The sequence below is a fragment of the Bos indicus genome, chromosome 17 (genome assembly GCF_029378745.1).
Source record: "Bos indicus isolate NIAB-ARS_2022 breed Sahiwal x Tharparkar chromosome 17, NIAB-ARS_B.indTharparkar_mat_pri_1.0, whole genome shotgun sequence".
Taxonomy (NCBI): domain Eukaryota; kingdom Metazoa; phylum Chordata; class Mammalia; order Artiodactyla; family Bovidae; genus Bos; species Bos indicus.
The window spans coordinates 34,169,889-34,192,352 of NC_091776.1; the positions used below are offsets into that span (position 1 = coordinate 34,169,889).

At 38.6% G+C, this 22,464-nt stretch overlaps 1 long non-coding RNA gene across 1 annotated transcript in view; it reads right to left on the minus strand.

Moving 5' to 3' along the window:
• LOC139176705 (uncharacterized) overlaps positions 1-18,864 on the minus strand; it is a 124,964-nt gene extending 106,100 nt beyond the window's left edge. Inside the window, exons 1-2 of the long non-coding RNA XR_011561117.1 lie at positions 18,328-18,864; positions 12,588-12,709 (exon numbers count right to left, since the gene is read on the minus strand). This is a non-coding gene — a long non-coding RNA (uncharacterized lncRNA). The remainder of the gene's footprint in view (positions 1-12,587; positions 12,710-18,327) is intronic.
• Between the last annotated feature and the right edge of the window lie 3,600 nt (positions 18,865-22,464).

Consider the following 22,464-nt stretch of genomic DNA (forward strand, 5'->3'; position numbering starts at 1 on the left):
ATATTAATTCTAATACAATACAAGGAGAAAATATATCAAGAGCTAGAAACCAGAGGAAAAAACAGTTAAACAAGAATATATAGGAGCAAGCATGGTGTCAAAATGTGCAGGTATGAGATGGTGAATATTCAGGAACACATAGATGAACATTCAAATTATGGTAAGAGAGTTTGTTCCACACATAAAATAATGTTTCATGCTTAAATAAGTGATTTATATACATATTGTAGGAGGTGTAATTATAATGAGATCTATTCCAAAATCATCACGTGGGAACCAGCCCCACAATTTTATAGACTATGCTCTACACTCATGTATAAAAAAATAAATTAACCAGAAAAGGACAAACAAGTGCACTTGGGAAAGTTGAGTGACAGGTTGATTTGAGAAAAAGAAAAACATAAGAAGAAGGATGACTGAACACAAGAGTAGAAACACAAACTCCAGCTACAATACTCTAGCGTCTCCAGCGAATGTTACGATGGCTACTCGGGCTACCCTGCTAAGGGTCTTAATTGCATCTCATTAAATCTTCACACAAATAACCTTACTGCTATTTGCCCCATTTTATGAATGAGGAGACTGAGGCTCAGAAAGGCTGAGTAGCAGAGCCATTAAATGAAAGTCGTGCTGGAAATAAATGGCAAGACTGGAGTTGGAAACAAGGGGTCAGAATGCAGGCCCCCTAAGTGGAGAGGGGTTGCTCTACCAAGGAGAAAAACTCCAGGTAGAAACCATGGATTCAGTGAAGCAATTTAACCCCAAATAATAACCCCCAAAAGGCTTCCCTAAACATGCTATGAAAAATAAAAAAGCTAGTTTTAATTCTTTTCAGAATATCCACAATAAAAAACATTGACATCTGTGCTGTTTTCCAGCATGCTCCAAACCTACGTACTACCATCAGTTATGAAGCGTAAATAACTTGTTACTAATAACAAACCATCTTGGTTTGTAAGCAAAAATTCCACATGGAAAAAAAACGATTTTGTATATCTACAAAGAAGCTATACACTTTTTTCTTTATGCTCACAGACATATCCTCTCATCTGAAAAAAAAAATAAATGGCATGCATGTGAAGTCTGGTACAAAAGAGAAGAATTTGCCTAAAGTTATGACAGAGCAAGTGGAAAAATAACTTTGGAGAAGATCTCTAGTCAGTAAAATAAATATCTAATTAGCTTTATCTGCAATTAGCTAAATAGAGAGAGTAACCAATTACCCTGACCAGGAGTTTATTTATTCAATACTCTTCATTCAAAGCTGCTAACCCCTACAGCTTCATGTTTCTGAATGTTAATCATATCTGAGCAGAGTTCATCTGGTCTGATTTCTCTATAAAAGGACAATGTCATGAATACTGCTATATTACACCAACTATAGTTTACTTCAAACATGCACTAATGTTGACTTTAAGAAAAGCCCCTAAATTATTATTTTTACACTTCTAATGTCTATAACGGCAAGAAGATCAAACTAGTCAATCCTAAAGGAAATCAACCCTGACTATTCATTGGAAAGACTGATGCTGAAGGTGAAGCTCCAATACTTTGGCCACTTGATGCAAAGAACCAATTCATTGGGAAGGACCCTGATGGAAAGGAAAGATTGAGGGCAAGAGGAGAAGGGGGCGACAGAGGATGAGATGGTTGGATGGCATCACTGATTCAGTGGACATTAGTTTGAGCAAACTCAGGGAGATAGTGAAGGACAGGGAAGCCTGGCATGCTACAGTTTATGGGGTCACAAGGATTCAGACACAACTTAGTGATGAACAACGAACAGTAACAATGTCTGTATTAATCCTTTTAATGAATAATACCATTATTATCACTGTTAATCTTGTTGGTAACTGATATCATAAAATGATTAACAGAGACTTATATTCCAAACTTCTTAAGATTCATTCAAGTCTGTCAAATATCTAACAGGTACAATAGAGGGTGTTAAGTGATAAACAAGGCTTCAGTCGTGTGCGACCCCATAGATGGCAGCCCACCAGGCTCCGCCATCCCTGGGATTCTCCAGGCAAGAACACTGGAGTGGGTTGCCGTTTCCTTCTCCAATGCGTGAAAGTGAAAAGTGAAGGTGAAGTCACTCAGTTGTGACCGACTTTTCATGACCCCATGGACTGCAGCCTACCAGGCTCCTCCGTCCATGGGATTCTCCAAGCAAGAGCACTGGAGTGGGGTGCCATCTGAACTGGAAATCAAGGACCTTACAATGTAGTCAGCACCTCTTTTTATCTAATAACTTCCATAATCACAGCATAAATATTTAAATAAGCCTGTAGGCTAATCTTTCACAATACCTCTCCTATGGATAACCTTTGTTCTTTTTTCGGTGTATCTCAACCATATTAAGAAACCCAGCCCACACAATAAGATTCCTATTTCTAAAACAGTGGTGAATATGACACCTGATATTTTTACTTTCTATTTCTAAATGCAGCAAAGTTCTAAGTGTTCCTGCAGAGGAAGAAAACCCATGACAGAAATTATTTGCTTTTTTTAATTTCAAATTTCAAGTCATCTTTTCCACAATGAAAACATGTCCACTTGTTGACATGCTCTACTCTCACTGAAATGATACAATCATTTCAACCCCCTGAATTTAAAACTGAAGTGTCTTTTTCTTCTTCCAGAAAAGAAAGAACCACCCTATGATTCAAACTTCCCACAGTTGCTTTTAAAGTGCTGGAACTTAAAAAGCCCTCCTCTATTTTTATCAGAAATCACCCTTCCTAACAAACACTGTGGCTAGCTCTGAGTGGCTGGCGAGTTGAGTTCTTTGCCTTCCTCCCACCTCTCCTCCATTGCCCTATTCTTTCCAGGAGTACAAGTGGGCAGCCACATTTGAGCATTTCCTATCTTGTTCCACTTCCCCCTCCAAACATTGGTTCCCTTCCCCTTTCCAGCTGTGGTTTCCCTCAAGTGGCTGAACCGCATAGAACATCCTCTTCACCTTACATGGGTGCCATAGAAAACTGAGTCTTTAGATGGTATAATGTCTAAACATTACCTCCTCAAATCTTTCCAAACAAAGATATTCCTGAATTGCTTTTATTTTTTTAAGATTTTTTTAATTTATATGAAGCATTTGTTTTTTTGTTTTTTTTTATTCCTTTATTTCTCATGTGTTCCCCATCCTGAACCCTCCTCCCTCCTCCCTCCCCATACCATCTCTCTGTTTTTAAGGTCTTTATCAAATTTCCTATAACACTGCTTCTGCTTTTAAAGTTTGTTTTCTCAACCATGAGGCATGTGGGATCTTAGCTTCCCAATCAGGGATCAAGCTAGCACCCCCTGCATTGGAAGACAAAGTCTTCATCACTGGGCTGCCAGGAAAGTCACTGAATTGTTTCTGAAGTCACTAAGTGTACACCTACAGAAGCTTGATTAGGCCATTGTCATTATTAAAATATATATTTACTCAGTACTTACTGAGCATCTATATTACGCTAGGCACTTTACTAGGCCCTGTGGTAGAAGACTTATGAAATGACAGCATGACTGTCCTCTGGGGACTCTTAGAGTCTAGAGGAGGTGGATGCAAATCTACATAGACCAACACAGACAAGGAAATGCTACTGAAGCACCGACCTGAGGGAAAACAAAAGGCAGAGGGGATGGTGGGGGGCAGGAAAAGAGGAGTTGTTGACATCATCAGGAAAGGTTTCACTGATACTTTGAGATTCAGCTAACTGAAAGATCAAAAAGTACTGAATGAAGTAAAGAGAGACCACAGATTCAAACAACTAGAATACAAATTGGCGTTCTTTTTTTTTTTTTTTTTGAATAACAATCGGTTTAACCATACCTGAGTGTTTACAGCTCAGAGGGAAATCCCTGGGAAATATAATAAAGATTTATATACATCAGATCAGATCAGTCGCTCAGTCATGTCCGACTCTTTGCGACCCCATGAATCAGGCTTTAGAAAATATTCATTGACAGACACCAACTATGTGTTCCCAGGGACCTGGATGAGACTGGAACTTCTCTCTAGCTGATTTCCACTCATTGTAACAATCTACACTCTCCCTTCCTTTGGCTCAAATTTAATTAAGCCCTGAGGAGATCTTCACTATATTCTCTCTTTTTTAAAATTTTTATTGACTTATAAAAACACTGATTTACAATGTTGTGCTTGTTTCAGGTGTAAAGTGGATCAGCTGTACATATACATATATCCACTCTTTTTTTAGATTCTTTTCCCATATGGGCCATTGCAAAGTATGGAGTGCAGGTCCCTGTGCTATACAGCATGTTCTTATTAGTTACCTATTTTATGTATAGTAATGTGTAATCTCCCAAGTTACCCCCTTATCCCTGGGTAACCATAAGCTTGTTCTCTGTATCAATGACTTAACTTCTGTATCTATGACTTTACTTCTGTTTTGTAAATAAGTTCATTTGTACACCCCCTTTTTTTTTAGATTTCATACAGAAGAGATATCATATGATATTTGTCTGTCTGACTTACTTCACTCAGTATGACAATCTCTAAATCCATCTATGTTGCTGCACGTGGCAATATTTGTTCTTTTTATGGCTTAGTAATATTCTACTATATATATGTACCACAACGTCTTTATCCATTCCTCTGTTGATGAACATTTGTGTTGCTTCCATGTCCTGGCTATTGTACATAGTGCTGTAATGAATACTGGGGTGCATGTATCTTTTCAAAGTATAGACATTTCTCCAAAGAAGACATGCAGATGGCTAACAAGCCCATGAAAAGATGCTTACATCACTAATAATATAAATGCAAATCAAGACTACAGTGAAAAGTCACACCAGTCAGAAAGGCCATCACCAAGAAAATCTCCAAACAATAAATACTGAAGAAGGTACGGAGAAAGAAAACCGCCTACACTGGTAGTAGGAATGTGAATTAGTATAGCCACTATGCAGAACAGTATGGAGATTCCTTACAAATCTGAAATAGAGCTAGCAGATGACCCAGCAATCCCTCTCCTAGGCATATACTCAGAAAAAGCCTTCACCTGATTCTTACAAAGTTCTACCACATTCAACCTTCATTCAACAAACATTTATGAGTACCCAACTCCAGTATTCTTGCCTGGAAAATTCCATGGACAGAGGAGCCTGGCAGGCTACAGTTCATTGGGGCCAAAAAAGAGTTGGACACGACTGGGCGACGGAGCACACACACGCACTATAGGCAAGTCTCTGGGCTAACAGCAATAGAGACGAAATACAGCCCTTAGCTTTAAGGAAGGCACTTCTAACAAGTAAAACGAGTGAAATGAGAGAGGCACTGAAGTGGGGAAAGGTGCTGTGGACAAATAAGGGAGAGAGCATTTAAATGGAGGAGGGGGAGAGAGAAATAGTCCAGGGAGACCTCACGGGAAGGTGACCTCTGAGGAGCATCTGGAAGAATGCTGGCCCTTTTCTTATAGAACAGTAACCAAATTTCTTGGAATGAAGGCAAGAGCCAGAGTTTACAGAGTCAAATTAAGAGAGTTAAATATGTCCTATCAAGGGATTCATACTTTAACCTCTAGGCATGAGGTGGAATATTAAGCTACTGAAGAAGGTTAAACAAAATGAATGTATATACATATGTATATTACATTTATTTGTATACATGTAGTAAACAGATGGATATTTATGTTATCTCTATTTAATACTATATTAGTATTATAATTAATGTTGAATTAATTACATATATACATAAGTACTCTGGCAAATCAGTGCAAGACTGATGGGAGAAATCAAGCTAAAAGCAGGAAGATGAATTAGAAGACTACTCCAGTATTGCAAGTAAGAGATGTGGGGGACTTGAACTTAGTGAAAATTGAAATTGAAAGAAAGGGATTTTAAAAATGCATCAAATGTTTAACTGAGAAATCTTGATTATCAATTCCATGTGTGGGGCTTCTTGCTCCCAAGGAGAATTTGGAAGGCTCTCTAGATTTCTGATTTAGAGAAGGGGGTACAGAATTGCCAGTAAGGTATATATTAAGCATAATAGAGGTATTATATTTGAGGTGGAAGAAAATGAGTTGATTAAAGCTTGTTAACTATGAGGTACCCATGGGTAGTTCAGATGGATTCATTCAAAAGATACCTGAAAAATTGTATGGTGATATTCTATTCCCCACACAAAAGTACATGGGGAAGTAGAGAAAAGAATCCAGATTGGTTATGGCTTATACTAAAAATTTAACAGAAACACAGCTGGAAAATCTCCAAATACTTGGAATTACACAACACACTCCTAAATAGTACAGACATATCCAGAAAATTTAAAAATATTTTTAACTAAATGAGAATACAACTTATCAAAATGTAGGATACTGTTAAAACAGTACTTAGAGGAAAATTGAAGAAAAGAATAAAGACCTAAAATCAATAAACTAAGCTTCAACTTTAGGAAACAAGAAAAAGTAAAACAAATCTATATTAAGCAGGAAAAAATGAAACAATAAAAATTAGAGCTGAAATGAATGAAACTGAAAACAGGAACTCAACAGAGAAAATCAGTGAAACTAAAATCTGGTTCTTTGAAGACAAAATCGATAAGACTCTAATCAGAATAACTAAGAAAAAAGAGAGAAAATTAAAATTACTAATACCAAAAGTAAAAGAGGGGGTGTCATTACAGATCCTATGGATATTAAAAGGCTAGTAAATAAATACCATGAACAACTCTATGCCTATAAATTTGGTAACCTAGTTGAAAAGAATTCATTTCTTAAAAGGCACGATCTGCCATACTTACATAAGAAGAAACAGACAATCTGAATAGGCCTATACTATTAAATAAATTGAATCAATAATTAATAACCTTACAAAAGAGAAAGCACCAGGCCCAAATATTGTATTCCAATATCAAATGGCAGATTTCAACAATGCAAAAACTCACAACATCAACAACACATTTGGTCCAGGAACTGCTATCGAATGTATAAAGCAGCAGTGGTTTGAGAAGTTTTGCATGGGAGACAAGAGCCTTGAAGATGAGGAGCGCAGTGGTGAGCCATTGGAAATTGAGAACAATCAATTGAGAAGATCATCGAAGCTGATCCTCTTACAACTACAGGAGAAGTTGCTGAGTAAAACTTAATGTCAACCATTCTATGGTCATTAGGCATTTGAAACAAACTAGAAAGGTGAAAGGAGAAGGCGATGGCACCCCACTCCAGTACTCTTGCCTGGAAAATCCCATGGATGGAGGAGCCTGGTGGGCTGCAGTCCACGGGGTCGCTAAGAGTCGGGCACGACTGAGCAACTTCACTTTCACTTTTCACTTTCATGCATTGGAGAAGGAAATGGCAACCCACTCCAGGATTCTTGCCTGGAGAATCCCAGGGACGGGGGAGCCTGGTGGGCTGCCGTCTATGGGGTCGCACAGAGTTGGACACGACTGAAGCGACTTAGCAGCAGCAGCAGAAAGGTGAAAAAGCTTGGTAAGTGGGTGCCTTATAAGCTGACCAAAAATTTTTTTTTTTTTTTTTTTTATTCTTCCAATTTTATTTTATTTTTAAACTTTACATAATTGTATTAGTTTTGCCAAGTATCAAAATGAATCCGCCACAGGTATACATGCGTTCCCCATCCCGAACCCTCCTCCCTCCTCCCTCCCCATACCATCCCTCTGGGCCGTCCCAGTGCACCAGCCCCAAGCATCCAGCATCATGCCTCGAACCTGGACTGGCAACTCGTTTCCTGCATGATATTTTACATGTTTCACTGCCATTTTGAAGTGTCTTCTCTTATTCTACACAACAACAATGAACCATCTCTCAATCAGATTATTATGTGCGACAAAAAGTAGATTTTATATGACAACTGGTGACACAGTTGGACTGTGAATAAGCTACAAAGCACTTCCCAAAGCCACACTTGCACCAAAAACAGGTTATGGTCACTGTTTGCTGGTCTGCTGCCTGTCTGATCCACTATAGCTTTCTGAATCCCAGAGAAAACATTACATCTGAGAAGTATGCTCAGCAAATCACTGAGATGCACCAAAAACTGCAATGACTGCAGCTGGCATTGGTCAACAGAAAGGACCCAATACTTCACCAGGACAAATGTCCGACCGCACATCACACAACTAGCATTTCAAAAGTTGAACAAATTGGACAACAGAGTTTTGCCTCATCTGCCATCTTCACCTGACCTCTCACCAATGGACTACCACTTCTTCAAGCATCTTGAGAACTTTTTGCACAGAAACCACTTCCATAAACAGCAGGAGGCAGAAAATGCTTTCCAAGAGTTTATTGAATCCCGAAGCACAAATTTTTATGCTACGGGAATAAACAAACTTATTTATCTTTGGCAAAAATGTTTTGATTGTAATGGTTCCTATTTACTTAATAAAGATGTGTTTGAGCCTAGTTACAATGATTTAAAATTCACCATCAGAAGCCACAATTACATTTGTACCAACATACCAATACTCTATAATCCCTCCCAGGAAACATAAGCAAAGGGAATAGTTCCTAACTCATTTTATGAGGTCAGCATTACATTAATACCAAAAACAGACAAAGACATTGCAAGAAAACCACAGACCAATATCTCTTATGAATGTGGATACAAAACTCCTCCTCAAATACTAGCAAATTGAATTCAATAATGTATAAAAAGAATTACACATTGTGACCAACTGGGATTTATCCCAGGTATGCAAAGCTGGTACAACATCCAAAAGCCAGTTAATATAAGCAACACATCAACAAGCTAAAAAAATAAGATCACATAATCAGATTAACAGATAGTGCATTTGACAAAACCCAACACCCATTCGTGATAAAAACTTCAGTACACTATGGATAGAAGTGAATGTCCTCCAGCCTTCAGAATGGAAGAAAACGACAGCAAATGAAACAACTGACAAAGAATTAATCTCAAAAATATATAAGCAGCTCCTGCAGCTCAATTCCAGAAAAATAAACGAGCCAATCAAAAAAATAGGGCAAAGAACTAAACAGACATTTCTCCAAAGAAGACATACAGATGGCTAACAAACACATGAAAAGATGTTCAACATCACTCATTATCAAAGAAACGCAAAGCAAAACCACAATGAGGTACCATCTCACAATGGTCAGAATGGCTGCTATCAAAAAGTCTACAAACAATAAATGCTAGAGAGGGAGTGGAGAAAAGGGAACCCTTACACTGTTGGTGGGAATGCAAACTAGTACAGCCACTATGGAGAACAGTGCGGAGAGTCCTTAAAAAACTGGAAATAGAACTGCCATACAACCCAGAAATCCTACTGCCGGGCATACACACCAAGAAACCAGAATTGAAAGAGACACATGTACCCCAACGTTCATCACAGCACTGTTCACGATAGCTAGGATATGGAAGCAATCTAGATGTCCATTGGCAGATGAATGGATAAGAAAGCTGTGGTACATATACACAATGGAATATTACTCAGCTATTAAAAAATGCATTTGAATCAGCTCTAATGAGGTGGATGAAACTGGAGCCTATTATACAGAGGGAAGTAAGTCAGAAAAAAAACCAATACAGTCTATTAATGCATATATATGGAATTTTAAAAGATGGTAACAGTGACCCTATATGCGAGACAGCAAAAGACATGGTGATAAAGAAGAGACTTTTGGACTCTGTGGGAGAAGGCGAGGCTGAGATGATTTGAGAGAACAGCACTGAAACATGTATATTACCATAAGTGAAATAGATCGCCAGTCCAGGTTTGATGCCTGAGACAGGGCGCTCAGGGCCGGTGCACTGGGACGACCCTGAGGGGTGGGATGGGGAGGGAGGTGGAAGGGGGGTAAAGGATGGGGATCACATATACACCTATGGCTGATTCATGTCAGTTCAGTTCAGTCAGTTCGTTCAGTCACTCAGTCGTGTCCAACTCTTTGTGACCCCACGAATCGCAGCACGTCAGGCCTCCCTGTCCATCACCAACTCCCGGAGTTCACTCAGACTCACGCCCATCGAGTCAATGATGCCATCCAGCCATCTCATCCTCTGTCGTCCCCTTCTCCTCCTGCCCCCAATCCCTCTCAGCATCAGAGTCTTTTCCAATGAGTCAACTCTTCACATGAGGTGGCCAAAGTACTGGAGCTTCAGCTTCAGCATCATTCCCTCCAAAGAAATCCCAGGGCTGATCTTCAGAATGGACTGGTTGGATCTCCTTGCAGTCCAAGGGACTCTCAAGAGTCTTCTCCAACACCACAGTTCAAAAGCATCAATTCTTCGGCGCTCAGCCTTCTTCACAGTCCAACTCTCACATCCATACATGACTACAGGAAAAACCATAGCCTTGACTAGACGGATCTTTGATGGCAAAGTAATGTCTCTGCTTTTGAATATGCTATCTAGGTTGGTCATAACTTTCCTTCCAAGGAATAAGCGTCTTTTAATTTCATGGCTGCAGTCACCATCTGCAGTGATTTTGGAGCCTCAAAAAATAAAGTCTGACACTGTTTCCACTGTTTCCCCATCTATTTCCCATGGAGTGATGGGACCAGATGCCATGATCTTCGTTTTCTGAATGTTGAGCTTTAAGCCAACTTTTTCACTCTCCACTTTCACTTTCATCAAGAGGTTTTTTTAGTTCCTCTTCACTTTCTGCCATAAGGATGGTGGCATCTGCATATCTGAGGTTATTGATATTTCTCCCAGCAATCTTGATTCCAGCTTATGTTTCTTCCAGTCCAGTGTTTCTCATGATGTACTCTGCATATAAATAAGCAGGGTGACAATATACAGCCTTGACATACTCCTTTTCCTATTTGGAAGAAGTCTGTTGTTCCATGTTCAGTTCTAACTGTTGCTTCCTGACCTGCATACAAATTTCTCAAGAGGCAGGTCAAGTGGTCTGGTATTCCCATCTCTTGAAGAATTTTCCACAGTTTATTGTGATCCACACAGTCAAAGGCTTTGGCATAGTCGATAAAGCAGAAATAGATGTTTTTCTGGAACTCTCTTCTTGTATTCATGTCAGTGTATGACAAAAGCCACTACAATGTTGTAAAGTAATTAGCCTCCAATTAAAATATATAATTTTTTCAAAAAGGAAAAAAAAAGAAGTGAATGTCCTCAAGTTGATATGAAGAACATCTACAAAAAACCTACAGCTAGCATCATATTTAGCAGGGAACCTGGAAGCTTCCCACTATGATCAGAAATAAGTCAAGGATGACCCTTCTTGCCACTCCTTTCATCTTTATACTGGAAGTTAGAGCTAATAAAATAAGGCAAGAAGAGGAAATAAAAAATTTGGAAGAAAGAAATTAACTGTCTTTGTCCTAAGATGACATGGCTATTAATGTAGAAAGTCTGAAAGAATTGACAGAGAAACTCTTGGAACTAAGAAGAAACTCTAGAAAGGTTGAAGAATATAAAGTTAATACACTAAAGTCAGTCACTTTCTTGTATAATAACTGTAAACAATGGGATTTCAAATTTAAAATAAAATTCCATTTACCAACCCCCCTAGTAAATGAAGTGCTTAGGTATAAACCTAACAAAATATGTACAAGATCCAAACACTTAAAGGGTAAAAAGTACCATATTGTCCTATATACAATTTCCTTATATATGGCTTTCTGCCAAGTTAAGAATCTCTTTGGCTTTAAGAATCAAGTAGTAGAGCATCTTCTTCAGGGTTTTAGTCCATGTAATAAACCAGTTAATTCATATGTATTAATTAATCAGATTCAGTACTTATGTTTATAAACTACTGTGCTGGAAACTGGGGACAAAAAAAGACAGAAAGAGAGAGTTCTGACTCATTTGATTAAAGTACCAAAGAGGGGAGGGGAGAGTGAGGTGAAGTCAAACAGCAAAAAACTCTATAGAGTGACATTTGGGCTTATATTCCCCAGGTCTGACATGGCTTACATTTTTATTTGTCTCTTAGAAATATAGAATTAGAAAAGCCACCAAAACCAGTTAACAATTAAATAATTTCCCAAATGAGGCACTGTTAGCCAGATCAAATACTAGACACCCAAGCCCAAGAACTAGCCCTCTAATGCAGTTTCTTTACCATAAGGTATAGGACATCAAACCAAGGATCTCTGAGACAGGAAAAGTACTTATCTTCCTGGTAGAGGCACACTTAGGGTTAGGCACCACTTCAAAGAATGTTTACTCTCCTATCTCTTGGACGCCCTGGTCTAGTAGCCAGTACTAACACTCCATTAGCACTTCATTAGCCAGGGCTCAAGAATGCTGGAAGAGTCCTGGACCTCGGAAGCATCCCCAGACTAAAACTAAGAGGATTCTTCCATTTTTTTTACCACTTTTATAAATGCTCCAAAGGTCATTTATGACCCCCAAACAATACATATCCGAGCTGGTGTCACCTAGAAAAACATAGCAAGGTAAGACAAATTTTAATATCAAGATATCACATACCCAAATCTTTGAAAATACACCAAAATAGACATCAGGTCTAGGACCACTTTGACTATACGTGAATCCAAAATCCTTAACTAACAACGAAACTTTGACATCCACTTAAGATTTTTACAATAACTTCTTGGTCTTTTCTTTCTACTAGAATTCCTATAGCTTGTATACCACTTAATCCAACAGTTTATATATACCTTCAACATTGCAGGCACTGAAATTCCAGTACAACAGTTCAAAACATTCTTTCTTCATGAAAAGCAAAATCATCTTCCCGAAGATGCTGTTATTAGCACATGTCATCTGTTTCCATGGGTTCCTGCAGGAGAACCAAACCTCCTTTACAAATTTTTCCTGATGCACATAGTACGTATTAGACTGAATGAATACACCAGCCTAAAATGTTAACATAAATGTATAGCTTCCAGATAACAAAGATTTTAAGAAACTTCATGTTATTGAAATGTTAAAGGAAGGTCAAGAATTCTAACTTGTTAAGGGTTAAAAAAAAAAAAGAGAGCAAGACCTCTTGATGCTGTTTTGTTCCAGAGTACAAGAGTTACTTTCTCTAAGTAGTTAAAAAGAAAACTAGAAATATATGATGAAAATTGAATTCTTCATATTCCTTTAAAATAATGAAAATATCTGATAAAGCTGTTAGTGCACTTAAAATCTCATGACCTGGTTGAAGGATCAAGTTTTCCATAGAATATCAAGCAGTGATTCCACTTGGAACTTCCAACTAATAAAGAATGAAAGGAAAAACCTTACTTGATAAGCTATGTTGTGAAAACACATTGGTAAAAGTAATGTCATGTTTGCAATTCTAGGCCAGTTGTATAATCTAAGAGGAGTAGCAGAAAAATTTACTGACTTTGCAAATTCTAGTTTGTTGTTAAAAATAAGACGAATGATTTCCTGAAAGTAATAAAGTAAAAACAGTATTCAAAGGGGGATACAATGAAAACTGATAGCTTCTCCCACTCTTAATGTCACTTACCACCGTCAACAATTTCTTCATCAAATGTTCCATCAAAAATCTGTACATATTTTTATTCAAATGGACATATATTATTTACATTGTTCTGAATCTTCCTTTTTTATTTAACAATATATTTGAAGCTCTTTCCATATCTGCATAAAGATAGCTACACATTCCTTTTTAATGGCTACATAATATTCCAGTGGCATTTAACTTTACTTTGGGTTATTTCCAGTTTAGCAACCTAGACGTGAAATCTCTTTTTCAGGATCTTGTTTCAAAGTGTGGTGAAAAAAAAGTGTGGTGAAAGTGAAGTCTCTCAGTCATGTCCAACACTTTGTGACCCCATGGACTGTAGCCTACCACACTCCTCCATCCATGGGATTTTCCAGGCAAGAGTACTGGAGCGGGTTGCCATTTCCTTCTCCAGAGGATCTTCCCAACCCAGGGATCGAACCTGGGTCTCCCACCGCTTTACCATCTGAGCCACCAGGGAAGTCAAAGTGTGGTAGCTTTGCAAAAATGAAACTGTAGCATTTCTCTACTCAGTTCCAAACAGTGTATAGGGAGCTTTGATATCATTTCTCAAGATCAACTGATTCTCCCAGAATGCTTTCATTGAGTTTGCCAAACTTTCACCCAACCCATGGTGGTGACTGATAAACAAGTGTGGTTCAACATGAATGTTGGATGATATTTTCTCTTATGTTAATAATTCAAACGAAAGTGAAACAGCAAAGACGTGCATCTGGGAACTTCACTCCTTTGTCAAGGACTTGAGCAACTTATTTGCTGAACATAACAGATTCAAACACTAGAAAAATACATCCTCAATTTTTTGTGCTAGAGACATAACACTGTTAATGTTAATCAGTGTGATTAAAATGTTTTCCATCATTTTAAGACTAAATAATAAATAAGGCTATAAATCCAGGGCTGATCTGTAGCATTTGCAGATTTTCATGGTATAATTACTCCCACCATGGCTAATTTCAAGCCATCATACCTGTGATATCTCTGACCATAGGGTTAGGAAGAAATGCACAGTAGGACACTTATATAATCCTCTCACCAATGAGCTACAATCAATGTAAATAACCTTATGAACAAAGATAATAGTAAATTATAGTAACTAAGGAGTGATGAATTTTGGGTACTTATTGCTTTTTAAATATAATGTATTGTACATTTATAATTTAATTTTTAATAGTGACTATGTATAACAATCGACTTGCAAAATTTCAAAAATTTACTGATTGTCTCCAGAGAGCAGACATGAGCTGGCTCCAGCACATCATACATGTCTTCAGCTGCCTGTAATTTCCTATAAACTTTGTTGGCCTCCTAACATCTTCTCTTTTCCTAGAGGTCAGCCTGATTCTGATAAAATGGTTGCTGTTGTTGGTCAGTTGCTAAGTCATGTCTGATTCTTTGTGATCCCAAGGACTGTAGCCTGCCAGGCTCCACTGTCCATGGGAGTATCCAGGCAAAAATACGGGAGTGGGTAGCCATTCCCTTCTCCAAGGGATCTTCTCGACCTGGGGATCAAACCCGAGTCTCCTGCATTGGTGGATTCTTTACCACGGAGCCACCTTGGAAGCTCAATAAAATGGTATGTCTGATAAAATGGTAAATCTGTTTAACCATCACCCTGCTCCTCTTTGGCTCTGTAAACCTGAATTCACTGACCTTCCTGTAGCCAAACCCCCAAATTCTGGGATTCCAGGGGAAAATCCTTGGTTGGGCCCCCAGCTTATAAAGTGCTATGTTTACCACCAGAGATCAGAGATGTCCATGCCAGCAGACTGAAGCCATCTCAGTTCACTCCTAATTTCACTGTTTTGGGCACCTATGCTTTGCCGTCTAGTTTGCCTGTGCCTGATTTCATCAAACACAGGGTTTCTTATTTGTTTTGCCTTGTTGTTTCTTAATGTTTCAAGGAATAAACTCGGCTACAAACACATTTCCTCTAACATCTTTTGTCAAAAATCTGTATTTGGTCTTAAACATTTTTCCCTTGACAGCCATGGTTCTCTTGACAAGCAATGCCCTTGAGATACATAATCTTAAAGAGGTACCGTAAGAATATCACGGAGAAGGCAATGGCACCCCACTCCAGTACTCTTGCTTGGAAAATCCCATGGATGGAGGAGCCTGGTAGGCTGCAGTCCATGGGGTCGCTAAGAGTCGGACACGACTGAGCGACTTCACTTTCACTTTTCACTTTCATGCGTTGGAGAAGGAAATGGCAACCCACTCCAGTGTTCTTGCCTGGAGAATCCCAGGGACGGGGGAGCCTGGTGGGCTGCCGTCTATGGGGTCGCACAGAGTCAGACACGACTGAAATGACTTAGCATAGCATAAGAATATCAAGTATAAAAGTACCAAAATAAATGTCCCTCCCCAAAGAAGGTGCTGAGTATATAGAGAAAGATTACAAAAGTGAAAAAAAAAAATCATCTGTGTCAGGACATTTGCTGATTGTATGCAAATATTCAAAGAACCAGAGGTTTTTTTTAATCTTCAGCTGAAATGCATTACACACATTGTTTAACGATATGAAAGCAAGAACTCTTTACATATGTTTCCCATTTATATGGAAGAGACAGCTTTTTAAGGAGGGAAAACAAGGACAGTCAAGTCATTCCAAAGTAATGGATCTTGTGGTATTTATTCTCTGTGTGTGGAACATTGACAATTGAGGGGTAGGGAAGGGAGGGGGCCCATACTATTCCCACAAAGTCTTCTATTTGCTGAAAGGAAATGTCATTCAACAGTGGAGGTGTGTAATTAACATTCTCTGGGTGTTGTTGTTGTTTTTCAATACAGATTCGTTTCAGAACACTTTGAGATCTATCCTAACACTTAACATGGAAACACTTGAACACATGCTCATTTTGGCATGTCTTCTTTTCTTCAGAATTCACCTCCAAGTGTTGGAAAAAAGACAATACGACCTAAAACAAGACAGAACATTTTTGGAGGACAGACATGTAAGGATGATGCCCATCCTGACAGCAAGGCCTCATTCAAAGCTAAACTGTTTATCAGGCCAAAAGTCAACTATCTTCCAATAGAAAGTGGCAGGAGGGGAACACTGGCAAATCTTACATTCTGAAGGAGACAGAGAGTCCCCAGAGTAATGATGACCCAACCAAGTTTGTACTGAAGAGTTTCTAGATAAATAATGTCTTCGCACAAATAATTTGCTCTCGAAAGGCAGCCCCCAGACACAGGAAGCAGAAGGGGTGGCTAAAGGCTGTGGAATTTTTGAACGTGAACAGTAAAGAATGTAAGCCTTTGTAATTGAGAAATAACATCACTTTGAAAAAAAAAAAAAAAAAGTCTAGAACCAGGACTATTGCACAAGGTGGCACGTTTTCAGAGCCTTGGGAAGGAAAAAAAAAAAATGCAGTCTCAAGATTAATCTTTACATCTGTTTCCAGGGACTTCATTCAAAAGTTGACACTTTTGTACAAAGAACACCCTGATGCTGACTGTCACAAGCAGACACCATTGCCAGCAAAGCACTAGCAACTCATAAATCTGTGGGATGTAGTGTGTGTGCCGTGCGGTCACCCCCACTAAGCCCCTGCAACCTCTCCTTTGCCCCACAAATGTGGAGGCTTAAAGTGAGAAAAGAAAAGCAATATAGATAGAGTGTGAGAAGAAAGTGGCCTAATATGTAAAATAAAAAACAAAAGCCGACTGGATTATGCCAGCCAGCCATCTGCACAGCTGAAGGCTTCTTCAAGCAAAAAAAAAAAAAAAAAAAATGCTCTACTGTTCTTGAATCAATTGCTTCCTTTTCACAGGCCCTCTGTATAGGGCCAAATTCAAAATGGCTCTCAGGAAATTCTTGCCAATCCTGTGGTCTGATTTTAGGCTCCATTTTTCCTTTTCTTTTTAAGACCCGAGGATGTAAGTATGTATCAGTGCTGTAACCTTGCCAGCATTCGCTGGAATGAGTCAAAGGAACCTGGCATTAAATCACACGGATTTGAGTTGCTAATAAATACAGCAGGCCCCATCCATTGTTGATTAATTCTGACTGAAATCTAAACACCAAACAACAAACACTCTTCTGAACTGCTCTGGTACCCATTAGTTTGATGTGTTTATTAGACAGGGCTGTGTTCTTTCAAGTATATTAACAACAGATTAAAAAACTGCAAACAAATCTAGGTTTCTTTTTATGATTTAAAAGTGCGGGTACCATTTACTAATCTTTTTAGCGTTCGACAGAAAATCCAAACAAAATGAAAACATGCCATCATGTCCAATTAGGATCTTGGTACCAAGGATGAATATTCACTGTCAATGTGCAGCTCCCATGATTCAAACAAATAATCAAAATGTCTACTTAATTTTTTAATGTTTAGAACTGTCATGTTATTTAAATCCATTATTGAACAGGGATTTAAGTGACAGTGTAGGATGAGATGTAAAGATCTTTGCAAGTCATAGGATTTATTGCATGGTTTTAAAGAGGACAGAGGTTAGTAAGATACGTTCATGGTATTTGATTATATTTGTCACATAGCAAGAGTTCCTGCAGGTTAATCTGGACTGGGCCAAGTAACACATGGTCATGAAAATGCCATATATTATATATTAGCAGTGCCTGAAAGTAAAAAAATAAAAAGTACAAGCAAATGTAAGTGTACAGAGATAATCAGTGGTGGCTCAGTATCAAGGATTCAAGAGATCAAAGACCACAAGTACAAATTTTCACACTTTTGAAATGTATTAATCCTAAATACTAACGCCTGACTGAATCCTTGGAAATTTCCAAGGTATGTAGTTTTAACAGACAGGTAGAAGACACAGAAGTCTCTGGGTGTCTCACAAAGGCCCAGTTACTGTTATTTCAAGTTCATCGGCGGAAGCAAAGACAACAGAGACATATATGCCATATTTACAGCCCCAAGAAAATGATCATAAAGGATATTTACCTTAATTCAAGCTGTCCAAGACAGAATAGATTTTACTGGCTTAAAGACCATACATTTATATCCTGTTTATAGTTTTTGCAAGCCATGTAATTTTACATGACCCTTTAAATAATGTTGTGAAAGGGAACCATTTTCAAGGTTTGGTTAAACAGAAAACTTCTGGTCACATCTAGAGCCTTGGGAGAACCATCATGTCCTAAGGTCGCATGAGGCAATATCCTGAAATGAAAAGGCTTCCATAAGTGCATCTGCTATTGCATTCACAAAACATTCCAACCCAAATCTGTTACCGCAATATCTGGATTTCCCCCAGAGTTCTGCAGACCACCAGAGCTCGGCTCAGCAACTCCAAAATTAAATCACTACCTCCTTTAATCCTAAATCATGTCCTCTTAATTTTTACAGCATGTAAACTACTAAGCTTTCATTCTCTACTTCTTTCACAAATGTATACAAGCCACGATAGTGAACATCAGAAGACAACTCTAACAGATTATAAAATCAATTCATTGATTGAACCCAAAGGTTACTGTTACTCTGGTGGTATTGGTGATGATTATGATTACATGAACCAAGAATGATGTTTGATTTTATGCCATCTGTAAACAAATCTTTTTTACCAAAAGAAAGTATTGTAAATATTTCAAAGACCATATGGTATGAAAATATAGCTTTGTGCCAAAATTGGTAAAAATTCACACACCTCATTGAAAAAAATAATCACTGCTAGGCTCTGCCCACATGAATAACTGATTGATTGCTAATCAATTGAGCAAAGAAAAGAAGAGCGAACGGGAGTATAGAAGGGAGGAAAGAAAGAAAGAAGAGGGTGTACTAAAGGTTATTATTATAAAACAGTCAAGTACTATTTTCAATCATTGATAGTTAATCAAGAAAATGGAAAAAATAAAAGAATAAATAAGACTGCCAACAATTAAGGGGCCTCCCAGGTGGCGCTAGAGGTAAAGAACCTGCCTGCCAATGTAGGAAACATAAGAGCCACAGGTTCAATTCCTGGGTGGCAAAGATCCCCTGGAGGAGGGCATGGCAACTCACTCCAGTATTCTTGTCTGGAGACTGCTATGGACAGAGGAGCCTGGCAGGCCACAGACCACAGGGTCATAAAGAGTCAGACATGACTGAAGTGACTTAACACGCAGCACACACCAACAATTAATATCTAAATAGTTCACTTCTATCTATTAGAAAGTTAGTACTTCATAAAACTAAACTTCACATTGTCAATTTTTTGAGGAATACATCGACATAATTATATGTCATACTCTATGTTTCAAGATAGATGTAGAAAATGGGGAATTTCAGGGGAAATTTATCTGGTTTTCTTTGATCCTATTTGAAACAAAATTCCTCTACCCAAAAACTAAATGGTATTTTGGGTTGGAATCCTAGATGCTTAATAATATAGCCCCACACAACTTTTCCAGACTTTTTTCCTTTGGTGCCCCGATTTCTGATTCATGTAGCTTTGACCCTGTCCTTTGTTTTATGTAGAACATTCTTTCCTCTGTATGCATCTGTCAACATTAGACCTATTCTCCAAAGTCTATCTCAGGGTTAATGAAAAGAATGTCAGCTGTGAGACAGATGACCAAATCTAAAGAAAGAATGAGCAATGATTATAGGAACCAGAATAACTTAATGTGTACAACTTCCTTCTAAAATTGTGCCAAAATCAGGATTTTTAGAGATCCCTGGTCTTTCCATTGAAAAGTAATCTTGTAGATCCATTAACTATTTCTTGCCTACTGACCACATGCTGAGTCCTGAGCCCCTAGCCTCCAGGTGTTGTTAGAGATTGACACCCTTTCCTTTTTCCCAAGTTCGTCTAAAGCACCGCTTTGAACCTCAGCTTTGACACTTATACTCAACCTTTTCTGGTGTGATTTTTTTTCCCCCTTCAATCATTGTTAATTTATTTTTAGTGCCCTACTATATTAAAAAGTCCTCCAAAACAAGGAATTTGTCTTTAAAGCCCCCACATTCCAGCACCTGGCACATAGTGAATGCTCAGTGACTATCGCTGATTACTAGATAAATTAAGCGAAGACACAAACTGATGTTTAAAAGAATGATATCCAAAATACAAACTCCATTTTCAGTACCACTTGGAGATAGCTAAAGCCCAAATCACAAAGCATGTGTGGTGGTGGAGCAAGAGAAGTTGAGGAGACATGCTGAGAGGACTCTAGGGTCACAGAAAGAGCCCACTGAGTAGACTTTCCAGTGCTGAGAAGCATACTCATCCATGAAAAACCTAAATTCCATTTTTTTTGACAGGAGTTGGAAGAGTATGTTGTGTCTGGTCTCTAGAATTTCTCTGTGGTTTGGTTCCAAAAAGCAAAGAAGATAGGGATCAATAAGAAGCCACATAAACAGGCTGTATTTGCAAGGAGCAAGAAAAGAAGGGAAATTGCCCTGTAGAAACAAAACATACACACACTCACAGGACCTCCACAAATGGCTCCCTATCTCTCTAAGAAAAGCAAAGGCTAACCACAGTTACACACAAAGACCTGAGTTAAAACACAAACTCAGTTGTCCTGAAACCAGCCCTGACCACTCCTCCAGGGGAGCCTCCTACAGATAGCTGGCCCCAGGAAAACTCACTTCCTTCCAAGACAGTTAATCAGAAAAGAACATTCACAGTATCGACTCAGACATACTTCACAGAAAAGGAGAAAAGAAGCAGGAATTACAAATGACCGATACAGACCACTCTCCAGAAAAAATTGCCACTGAGGGGCTAAATAGCATGCTAAACATTTTCACCATTAATCTGGAAACTTCAAGGAGGTCAAAACATCTATGATGCTAGAATACAAAACTGTGGATACAAGATGCAAGAACTCAGAAAGCAGTGAGACTGCTAGAGGAAATGAAACATGAGCTTAGAGCTCAAGCAAGAAATACAGGAAAAAGTAAGATTATCAAAAAATGAAGGTGAAATCAGAAGACATGCAAAGGAAAACAGACATTGCTAAAGTACACTAGGGACATAGAGCATAAAAAGAGGAAATCAACCCCCAAAAAAATGGATCCAGAGAGATAAAGATGATTAGGAAAAAATGATTAAATGGCAAAAATAAATGTTTCACAAACCCAAGAAGAAAACTAAAATAATGGAATCACACACACTCACATATATATATAATTCAAGAAACCTTTCTGAAATAAAAGAGAATTTGGATCAAGATGTTGAAGCGTACATACAATATGTCCCAAGAAAAACTGGTCCATTAGTAAATAGCAACTAATAAAATTTAAAGAAAAAAATAAAAGCAGGCATTGGGAAGCCAGATAAAAATACCATGTGACTTTAAAGGAGAGAATGTCAATTTGGGTGTATTTCTCAAAAGCAAGATACAGCTAAAAGATATTCATTTACAACTGCTCCTGCTGCTGCTGCTAAGTCGCTTTGGTCGTGTCCAACTCTGTGCGACCCCATAGATGGCAGTCCACCAGGCTCCCCCGTCCCTGGGATTCTCCAGGCAAGAACACTGGAGTGGGTTGCCGTTTCCTTCTCCAATGCATAAAAGTGAAAAGTGAAAGTGAAGTCTCTCAGTCGTGTTCGACTCTTAGCGACCCCATGGACTGCAGCCCACCAGGCTCCTCCATCCATGGGATTTTCCAGGCAAGAGTACTGGAGTGAGGTGCCATCGCCTTCCCCCTCATTTACAGCAGAAGATGGTAAAGATGTAGCTATTTCACATCTAGAAGGTAGCTACATCCAGAAAATCATCAAATCACCCTAAGATTTGCCACCCATACAAACTGTCATTTGATAAAGAGAACAAACAATTTTGCACATACAAAAAAATCAAGGAATATGCCTCAAGAATATCTGGCTCCCTTTTCATTTGCAGAGACTCTGAATAAAGTGGTTCGGGGCAGACTGTTATAAGTATGGAAATAGGTGAGAAGCTATGACTATCAGTTATGGTGAAGTACTGTTCCCCAAACCTAGGCTACTTGCAGTTATAAAATTCAGGTTGGACTTCACTATGTGGTTCAACTATTCCAGTACTATAGGTACCAGAATTAGCGATTGCCAAAAACCCTCCAGATCAAACCATCCCATTAGCTATTCCAATCCACACACTGCCTCATAGCCTCTAG